Source organism: Xyrauchen texanus, chromosome 19 (genome assembly GCF_025860055.1).
Source record: "Xyrauchen texanus isolate HMW12.3.18 chromosome 19, RBS_HiC_50CHRs, whole genome shotgun sequence".
Taxonomy (NCBI): Eukaryota; Metazoa; Chordata; class Actinopteri; order Cypriniformes; family Catostomidae; genus Xyrauchen; species Xyrauchen texanus.
In genome coordinates, this window is record NC_068294.1 from 44,624,464 (window position 1) to 44,635,288 (window position 10,825).

The window sequence follows — 10,825 nt, forward strand, 5'->3', positions numbered from 1 at the left end:
ATTAAAACCCATGACATACTTCACGACTGAGCAATAGAAACATCACACAGAGATTTAAAGTTGAAAATGTCTTTAAATAGTATATATATATATATATATTGTTTCATTATAAATAATAAATAATTACATTCATATAATATAAAACAATGAATGAGACGTTTTTAAATGTGTAAAAAAAAGTACATTAAGTTATATACATATATAAAGATGTTATGTATATAAATAAGTTTATTATAGGCACATAACGGTGCGTTCGATACCTGAAGCGCAGCTCTCTCTATCGCTCGCGCTAGCTCGATGATTGACAGCCTTCTCATCCAATCAGCGCCCGAGGAGAGGATTTTACAATAGAACAGGGAGCAAGAGAGGGGCGGGGTCACACTCACAGGCAGCCAATGGGAGCACAGAAGGGCGGGAGTTTTCTCAACTCGGGCTTTTTGTTCTCAGTCGGGGCAGTGAAGTTAAGTTTGGACACCGTTATTCCGCAGGACATCCCGCATCAGAACCTGACGGGAAATATTCCGTTAAAATTCTTTATTTCAGGAAAACTCTCTCTGTGCGTGTTTGGGAGATTTATTAAGACTGCAACCTATTAACTTCTTCACAATGGAAACGGCATCTTCTTTTTCTTCTTCTTCATCATCATGAGTTTTTCTGAGCGGATTTGACCAAACATTCACTTCGGGATACATCTGAGGAGATATAAGAGGGAAGACGTGTTGGGAGCAACTTTGGAAAACTTTTCTGGGATATAATGCTTAATATCTGAGGTGAATGTATCAGGTTCGGGAAGATCCGGACCATGGCGCGTTCAGGTAGATCTCTAGACACTTTTCACTTCATTTTAGTCATTTTATGGACTTTATCGCGGTACTCGTTATCCAGTCAGGTTCGGCAGGAGTTTGAGGTTCTGGAGGAACAGCCGGTGGGGACCTATGTGGGTACCATCGAGACCAAACCCACTTTCACATACAGATTCAGTGAACACCACCAACTGTTTTCCATAAACGCGACGACGGGCGTCATTTACACGTCGTCCGTGATCGACCGAAAGTTCTGCCCAGTAACATCATCAATGTGGTGGTTCTGTCCAGTCAGCCAACCTACCCCACTGAAGTTCGGATCGTGGTTCTGGATATGAACGATAACGCGCCCGTGTTTCCTGACGCGTCAATTGTGGTGTCGTTTAAAGAGGACGCGAGCAGCGGACGCCAGGTGATTCTCGATACAGCGACCGATGCGGATATCGGAAGTAACGGAGTCGATCACACCACGTATCGAATCGTGGCGGCAACGATTATCGGAGGTTTCGCTTGGATATCACCGTTAACCCGAGCGGAGAGGGCGCGTTTTTGCAACTGGTGTCCACTGGAGGGCTGGATAGAGAAATGACCCCTTCTACCAACTCCTCATCCAGGTGGAAGACAAAGGAGAACCCAAAAGTTTGGTTACCTACAAGTCAACGTCACCATTCAGGATATCAGCGACAACCCGCCAGTTTTTGAGCAGGATCAATACCAGACCAGCGTGTTTGAGGATGCCGCCATCGGTTCCAGTGTTTTACAGATAGCGACCACAGACCTTGGCGAGGGTGCGGCAGCGGATATCAACTATTATTTAGGCGAGGGAACCCCATTTCAGATAGACCCCAAAGCGGGTACTGTTGTTATTAAGGAGGCTAGATTACGAAACCAGAAAAGAGTATTAGCTCACAATTCACGCGAGTGGACAATGGCGCCCCTCTCTGTCAGGCAGGTCAGAGCGACTATCAAATTGCTTGGCGTGAGCGACAACGACCCGTTGTTAAATTCCGCTACTTCCCCACAACTTCCAAATTCAGCTTCTGTGGATGAAGCAGCCCAGGTGGATGCGGTAGTGGCGTTGCTGACAGTTTCCGATTCGGACTCATCCGCGGCTAATGGCAACATCTCCGTCTCTATACTCGTGACAACGAGCAGCGACACTTTGAAGTCCACGGCTGCGCCGGTCCCCAATTTAAGCTTAATTAAAGTGGCCAGTGTGCTGGACAGAGGCGTATTTAGATCCTACAACCTCACCGTCTCGGTGTCAGACAATGGCAGGCCTGTTGCGCGGTCCTCCTTTGCTAGTCTGGTCATATTTGTGAATGATATTAGCGATCATCCGCCCATATTTCAGGAGGCTGTGTATAGAGTAGACATCAGTGAGGGCGTTCCTAAAGGCAGCTACATTAAAGGGGTCTCGGCCACAGATGGAGACTCGGGCAGAACGCCAATCTGCGCTACTCGATGGTGTCTGGAAACAGTTTGGGCTGGTTTGCCATTAGCGAGAACAGCGGTTTAGTAACCAGTGCTGCAGCCCTCGATAGGAAATCGCATCTGAAGTAGTGCTGAATATCAGTGCCAAAGACCAGGGCCTGCAGCCGAAAATCTCCTACACCAAACTCGTAGTGAACATCACAGGCGTCAATGACCAAATCCCCACATTCACCCAAAGCACATATCACATCTCTTTAGTTGAGCATGCTCCGCTGGAGTCTGAACTTGTGGTGCTATCCGCCACGGATTCGGACCTCGGGGTCAACGGCACCATCCGTTTCTCCTTTGACCCGAAACACCTGTGAACGTTCAGAGTCTGTTCATGTTAGATGCGTCATCAGGGCGGCTTGAGTACAACCACTGAGCTCGACAGAGAAGACCAAAGCTCTCATTTGCTGCACGTCAAAGCCACAGATGCAGGAACGCCCCCTCTTTACTCGAGCTGCAAAGTTAATATCACTCTAAAAGACGTGAATGATAACAGCCCAGTGTTTTACCCAGTGCAATACTTCGCTAGTATTAAAGAAAGCGAGCCCTCCGGCTCATTCGTGACTACTGTAGCGGCGTCCGACCCGGACCTGAGCGGAAATGGCACTGTCACATATACCATTACGGCTGGTGACTCTTATAAATTTCACGTCAACAGTAACTCTGGTAAAATCACAACTTTAGTGCCACTAGACAGAGAGGAAAACCGCCTATCAGCTGCAGGTCACAGCGACAGACGGAGGAGGTTTACGCTCTCGTACACAAGCCGTAGTCACCATCGCCGTAGTAGACACTCAAGATAACCCTCCTGTCTTCAGTCAGAGAGAATACAGCTTTGTTATATTTGAGAATGTGGCCGTGGACAGCACTATAGGCACTGTGTTAGCCACCACACTAGATCTAAACACAAATATCACTTATCTGATAGCATCAGGGGACCAGCGCGGTCTGTTTGCAATCAACAGCGCCACGGGACAAATTACAGCTTCAGGCCTCATAGACAGAGAAGAACAGGCGTTTTACCAGCTTAGGGTGATCGCCAGGGGTGGGGAAGTACCAGGGGAAGCCTTAGTTAATATCACAGTGAAGGATTTGAATGATAACGCCCCTCATTTCATTCACTCAGTCGAGCATGTCAGCGCCGTGGAGAATTGGGCCACGGGTCACCATATGTTCCAGGCCAAAGCGTCCGATCCAGATGAGGGCACCAATGGCGTGATTGTATACAGTCTCAGACAAAACCCCAAAGGCCTGTTTCACATCCACGAGAAACATGGATTAATCACACTCACGGGCCCACTAGAGGTCACCACCAGCTCCTACCAGATAGAGGTCGTGGCCTCCGACCTTGGCATCCCTCAGCGCACCTCTAGCCTCATGCTCACCATCGGCGTGTATGGCGTCAACGACAACGCGCCGGTTTTTGACCAGCTCTCGTATGAGGTCACCATCTTGGAATCAGAGCCTGTGAACCGTAGGTTTTTTAAGGTGGAGGCCACCGATAAAGACTTCGGGACTCAATGGGGACATTGTGTGCGAGATTACTAGCTGATAACACAAATGACGTTTTGGAATCTTCCTGATGGACAGTTGTACATAAAAGCAGATTTGGATAGAGAAATACAAGAGCGATATAGTTTATTAGTGCTAGCCAAAGACAGAGCGGTCGAGCCGCTGAGCACCAGCGTTAGCGTGACCGTCGTCCTCGGCGGCGTCAACGACAATCGCCAGCTTTTTAACAGCACAAATTACGTGTTCCATTTTGGGGAAGAGCAGGCAGCGAGGGTCGCTCGTCGGGGTCGTTTTTGCTGAGGATAAAGACTTTGGACCGAACAGCGAGGTTCGGTACTCGTTCGAAACACCGCAGCCAAACTTCGAGCTTAACGCCATCACGGGCGAGTTGACTAGCACGATACAGCTCGATCGCGAGTCTCTCGTGAGACAGAGAGGAGCCGCTGTGTTTAGTTTCACGGTCGTGTCGTCTGATCAAGGCCTCCCTAAACCTCTCAAAGACCAGGCCAAAGTTCAAATATACGTACAGGACATTAACGACAACCCGCCAAAATTCACCAAGGACATTTACCAGGCCTCGATCTCCGAATCGGCGCAGAACATGACACAGTTACTCAGAGTGTCGGCCTCAGATGTGGATGAAAATAAAAACGGCCTTGTTCACTATGACATTGTGGAGGGAAACGAGGAGAAGCAGTTTGGCATTGACGGCAGTTCTGGTCAAGTGACTCTAGTGGGAAAACTTGACTACGAGACAACGCCCTTCTACTCCCTTAAAATTATCGCCGAAGACTCTGGCGTCACGCCGCTGTCGTCCACATGCGTGTTGAGCGTCAGCGTTCTGGATGAGAATGATAACTCGCCCTTATTTCCCAAATCCACCCTCACGGTGGATGTCCTGGAGAACATGCGTATTGGAGAGCTCGTCGCATCGGTAACCGCCACGGACTCTGACTTTGGTTCCAATGCTGACATCACATACAGCATTTTGGCCACGAACAACCACGGCACGTTCAGCATCAGCCCCAACACTGGCAGTATTTTCCTGATTAAAAAACTGGATTATGAGACTCAGTCGCTGTACAAACTCAACGTCACCGCTAGAGACAACGGACGACCGCCCAGGTCGTCCTCCATTCCGGTGATTATCCATGTGAGAGATTTTAACGACAACCCTCCTGTTTTTACCCCCGGTGATATTTTCAAGTCCGTCCCCGAAAACCTCCCCGTTTCCACGTCTGTCATGACTATAACGGCTCACGACACGGACGCTGACATTAACGGTGAGCTGGAATATTCCATCGTCCAGCAGACTCCGAGAGGTGGTCATTTCCGCATCGACCCCACATCTGGAGTCATCTACACCAACAAGGACATTGACAGAGAGTTCTCCAATCTTTTTGAGCTAACCATCAAAGCGACGGACCAGGCTGTACCTGTCGAGTCCCGTCGTTTTGCTTTGAAGAACGTGACCGTATGGGTGACCGACCAAAACGACAATACGCCCATGTTCGTCTCTCAGAACGCTCTTGTAGCCGAATCCAACATTGTGATCGGCTCCATTCTAACTACTCTCGTGGCCTTTGACCCCGACGAGGGCGCGAACGGGGAGGTAGAGTACGAACTAGTAAGAGGAGATTCTGATACGTTTATCATGGATCGTTACAGCGGCGATATCAGACTAGCGTCTCAGCTTGTTCCTTCGAAACTCCTCTACAGTCTGACCGTGTCCGCGACGGACCACGGAACGGACCGCAAGACGTCACGGACCGAGCTCACCATCCTCCTTCAGGGTACGGATGGGCCGGTCTTCTCCCAACCCAAATACATCACCATTCTCAAAGAGGGCCAACCGCCCGGAACCAACGTCATCTCTCTGGATGCCTCCAGTCCGCGTGGCACCGGTACAAAGGTGGAGTTTTTTATCGTCTCCGTTCGTAGCGGAGGGAAGGCCATTGGCAGGCTTTTCACCATCGGCCGCCACACCGGTGTGATCCAGACCACTGCCGAACTGGACCGCGAGCAGGGCTCGGACTTGTACTTGTTGGACGTGTATGCCATCGAAGCAGACGCCAGCCAGCCCCGAACGCAGCACGCAGAGGTGAGTAACCGCTGGGTTTGTGAAGCTGTTGGTCATTGTGATGGTCCCTGCATATTGTGTGAATGGAAATCCAAGGGAACGTATTGGGAAACATGTGCTGAAGTCGTTTGTGTGACTCTGGTGGAAAAACCAAAGTGAGAATATTCAAGCTAAAAGGAAAAAACAGCGTTGAATAACTGTATGTGCACTGCTAAAGTTCCTGCTTGTTTATTTTTTTCAATGATCTGGGTTGCATTAAGTATAAATTGCTTTGCACTTGAGAATGTGGGCTTTGCTCTTGGCAGGCGTGCTGTATTGTTTCAGCTCTGAGAGCGCACAGGCTGTAATCTCAGAGAGGAGGCCTCGCTGTTTTTAGACTTACTCTGGCAGAGAGAAAGGAACAAATCTTTGGTCTGAGTTCCTTCTGCAAGCAAACGAATCTTTCCAATCAAACAAACCAGATGCTCAGACAGTGTGAGTGCAGATATTAAAGAGAGAGTTCTGATCAAGTCATCAGTTCCGACTTTTTGTCTTCATGGAACACAAAAGAAAATAATAATAAGAATGTTAACCTCAGTCACCATTCACTTTCATTGTACCTTTTTACCATATAATGAGAGTGAATGGTGACTGAGGTTAACATTCTGCCTAACATCTCTTTTTCGTGTTCACTTTTTGTCTTATTGTCTTAACATTACTAAACGATTCTTTAGAAACAAGACAAAAGATCTTATGTCATTTTGCTTTTTAATTAAAGCCATCTTGTTTTAAGAACGTTAGATATAGCATTTGTGTCTTGTATTCCAGTAAAAATCAGTCAAATTATTTTTTGCTTTGTACAGACAGACAGACAGAGAGAGCGAGAGACAGACAGGCAGACAGACAGAGCAAGAGACAGACAGACAGATAGATAAACAAATAGACAGGCAGACAGAGAGACAGACAAACGGACAGACAGAGACAGACAGACAGACAGGCAGACAGATAAACAAATAGACAGACAGACAGACAGGCAGACAGACAGAGAGAGAGACAGACAGACAGATAGATAAACAAATAGACAGGCAGACAGAGAGACAGACAAATGGACAGACAGAGACAGGCAGACAGATAAACAAATAGACTGACAGACAGGCAGACAGACAGAGAGAGAGACAGACAGACAGATAGATAAACAAATAGACAGGCAGACAGAGAGACAGACAAACGGACAGACAGAGACAGACAGACAGACAGACAGGCAGACAGATAAACAAATAGACAGACAGACAGACAGGCAGACAGAGAGACAGACAAACGGACAGACAGATAGACAAACAGACAGACAGACAGGCAGACAGATAGACAGACAGACAAACAGACAGACAGATAGACAAACAGACAGAACAGGCAGACAGATAGACAAACGGACAGCCAGAGACAGACAGGCAGACAGGCAGACAGATAATCAAATAGACAGTCAGACAGACAGGCAGGCAGACAGAGAGACATACAAACAGACAGACAGATAGACAAACAGAGAGACAGATAGATAGACATACAGACAGACAGGCAGACAGATAGACAAACAGACAGACAGAGACAGATAGATAGACAGACAGGTAGACAAACAGACAGAGACAGACAGACAGATAGATAGATAGACATACAGAGACAGACAGACAGACAGACAGAGAAACAGACAGATAGACAAACAGACAGACAGGCAGACAGATAAACAAATAGACAGACAGACAAACAGACAGACAGATAGACAGACAGTCAGACAGATAGACAAACAGACAGACAGACAGAACAGGCAGACAGATAGACAGATAAACAAATAGACAGACAGACAGACAGATAGACAGACAGTCAGACAGACAGAAAGATTACAAACATTTAAGTTGTTTCATTAGGCAGAATGTTAGCCTCAGTCACCATTCACTTTGCACATCTTTTTTCCATACAATGTAAGTGAATGGTGACTGAGGCTGTCATTCTGCCGATCATCTCCTTTTGTTTTTCACAGAAGAAAGTAAGTCATGTGGGTTTTTGGAACAGTGAAAGAAATGCAATTTTATTTTATTCTTTTAAGGGGCATTATTTACCTTCACGAGTATTTTTTTATTTAGGGCAGAAAATAATATAATCAAATAAATATCTATAATATATAAATATAGCCGATAGAGGAATTCAGTACGGGCACATTTTTAAATATCTGGGGCATTTTTGCCTCAAGCACTGGATCATTCCTGACACTGTTCTGGAACGACACGAGAGTGAGAAAAGCCACATCCACACTAAAGCAGTTTTCCTGTGAAACACATTGATTTCGCTTACGTTTACATTTTTGAAACGCTCTCCATTACAGCACAGTTTGGAAACGATGATGTTCGGAACAGAACCAGGTTGGTGTGGGCGTGGCCTAAGAGTGACCGCAGAGTTTTCATTGTTAGGCAGAACGTTAAGGACCGTCAGCCTCAGTCACCATTCACCTTCATTGCATCCGTCCTCTCTCCATACAGTGAAAGTGAATGGTGACTGAGGCTGTTGTAAGATGTCTGTTTCTTATTGTGCTAGTGTTCTGGCTATGTGAAGCGATTGTGAGGGAAATGAGTGTTAGAGATCGCCGCGTGGGTCTCGGATACCTGTCCCCCACCGAGAGAGAGAGAGAGACAGAGGGGGAATTATCCGGGCTTCAGCGCTCCGGGCGATGTCGGATCAGGGTGGTCCGTGAGACGCTGCTTTGTGCCACCAGCCTTGCCTGAACGGGCAATAAGTGACCATTAAATTCGGCTGACCCTCTAAGTCTCAGTGAATAGAAGTTTCCTTTGAGACGAGGGCGAGGAGACGTCTCTGAGTGTGTTCAGTTGGTGCTAGCGTCTCTGCTAAACTCTCCCTCGAGGGATAGAGTTAAACTCGCCGCTGCAGGACCCAGATGCAACTCTACACTGGGCTTGTGGCTTTGTGTGCGCTGGCCTCTCCTCAAATGAAAAACAAATGGGATTCTATATATGTGTTGTGGAAATTTCAACTGGAACCGAAAATGTGAAGTTATTACAGGCTTGATGATTTGCGTATATAAATTGGGTTTTTTCTTCTGTGCTGCAGTAGTTCATCGCTCGCTCTGAGGAATTGTGCTTTGTGTTAGAGTTTGGACAGTATCTCCGGAGAGGCGTACGCTTCATTCCGATAGAAAGAGTAACAGGAGTTACAGTTTTCTCTTCTGTTGTGTGGGGGAACGTCATTGTTTGTAAGTTCTGAACATCAGCAGCTGCAGAAGGGCACCGAACATCTCGGGCACTCTATTCCAAGTCTTCTGAAGGCACACGATAGTTTTGTGTTTACATTCTCTCTCTCTCTCTTGGTGCTGTGTTTAATGATGGACTCCAGTGTTGAGCACTTGCTATGTTGATGATAAACAGGTCGCGATCGTTTACTGAGACACGGGACAACACCCTTCACATGTCCAATTAACATAGATCTGTGCCATCTTAATTCAGGACATGTGCCCGTCCTCTCGCTGCAGCTCACACTCATCAAGCGTTTCACGAGAGGCGTGGGCGAGTTATTAGTGCTTTAATGTGTTGGTCTGTTGGCATGATGAACTCGTTCTCTCTGATGGTCTCGATCTTTGTGCCCTTACGGGAACCCGTTTAACAATGCCCACCTCATTACAGATTCATAATGTCATGTGATCCACTCTGTCTCAGACGCTTCTCTTCAAATCACTTTGCACAAACAAAAACAAACACAAATGAGTGTCGAGCTATAAAATAAATGTGTGACATGGACAGATAAGACAGACAGATAAGACAGACAGAGACAGACAGATAGACTAACAGACAGATAGATAGACAGGCGGACAGATAGATCAGACAGACAGATAGACTAACAGACAGATAGATAGACAGGCAGATAGATAGATCAGACAGACAGAAAAGACAGACAGAGACAGACAGATAGACTAACAGACAGATAGACAGGCAGATAGATAGATCAGACAGACAGATAAGACAGACAGAGACAGACAGATAGACAGGCAGATAGATAGATCAGACAAGACAGATAAGACAGACAGAGACAGACAGATAGACTAACAGACAGATAGACAGGCGGATAGATAGATCAGACAGACAGATAAGACAGACAGAGACAGATAGATAGACAGGCGGATAGATAGATCAGACAGACAGATAAGACAGACAGAGGCAGATAGATAGACAGGCGGATAGATAGATCAGACAGACAGATGAGACAGACAGATAGACTAACAGACAGATAGACAGGCAGGATAGATAGATCAGACAGACAGATAAGACAGACAGAGACAGACAGATAGACAGGCAGGATAGATAGATCAGACAGACAGATAAGGCAGACAGAGACAGACAAATAGACAGGCGGATAGATAGATCAGACAGACAGATAAGACAGACAGAGACAGATAGATAGACAGGCGGATAGATAGATCAGACAGGCGGATAGATAGATCAGACAGACAGAGACAGATAGATAGACAGGCGGATAGATAGATCAGACAGACAGATAAGACAGACAGAGACAGACAGATAGACTAACAGACAGATAGACAGGCGGATAGATAGATCAGACAGACAGATAAGACAGACAGAGACAGATAGATAGACAGGCGGATAGATAGATCAGACAGACAGATAAGACAGACAGAGACAGATAGATAGACAGGCGGATAGATAGATCAGACAGACAGATAAGACAGACAGAGACAGATAGATAGACAGGCGGATAGATAGATCAGACAGACAGATAAGACAGACAGAGACAGACAGATAGACAGGCAGATAGATAGATCAGACAGACAGATAAGACAGACAGAGACAGATAGATAGACTAACAGACAGATAGATAGACAGGCGGATAGATAGATCAGACAGACAGATAGACTAACAGACAGACAGATAGACAGGCAGATAGATAGATCAGA

The 10,825-nt window shown here is 46.6% G+C and overlaps 1 pseudogene; it reads left to right on the forward strand.

Moving 5' to 3' along the window:
* The first annotated feature begins 621 nt into the window (after nucleotides 1-621).
* Nucleotides 622-10,825, forward strand: part of LOC127659577 (protocadherin Fat 4-like) — a 122,228-nt pseudogene continuing 112,024 nt past the window's right edge.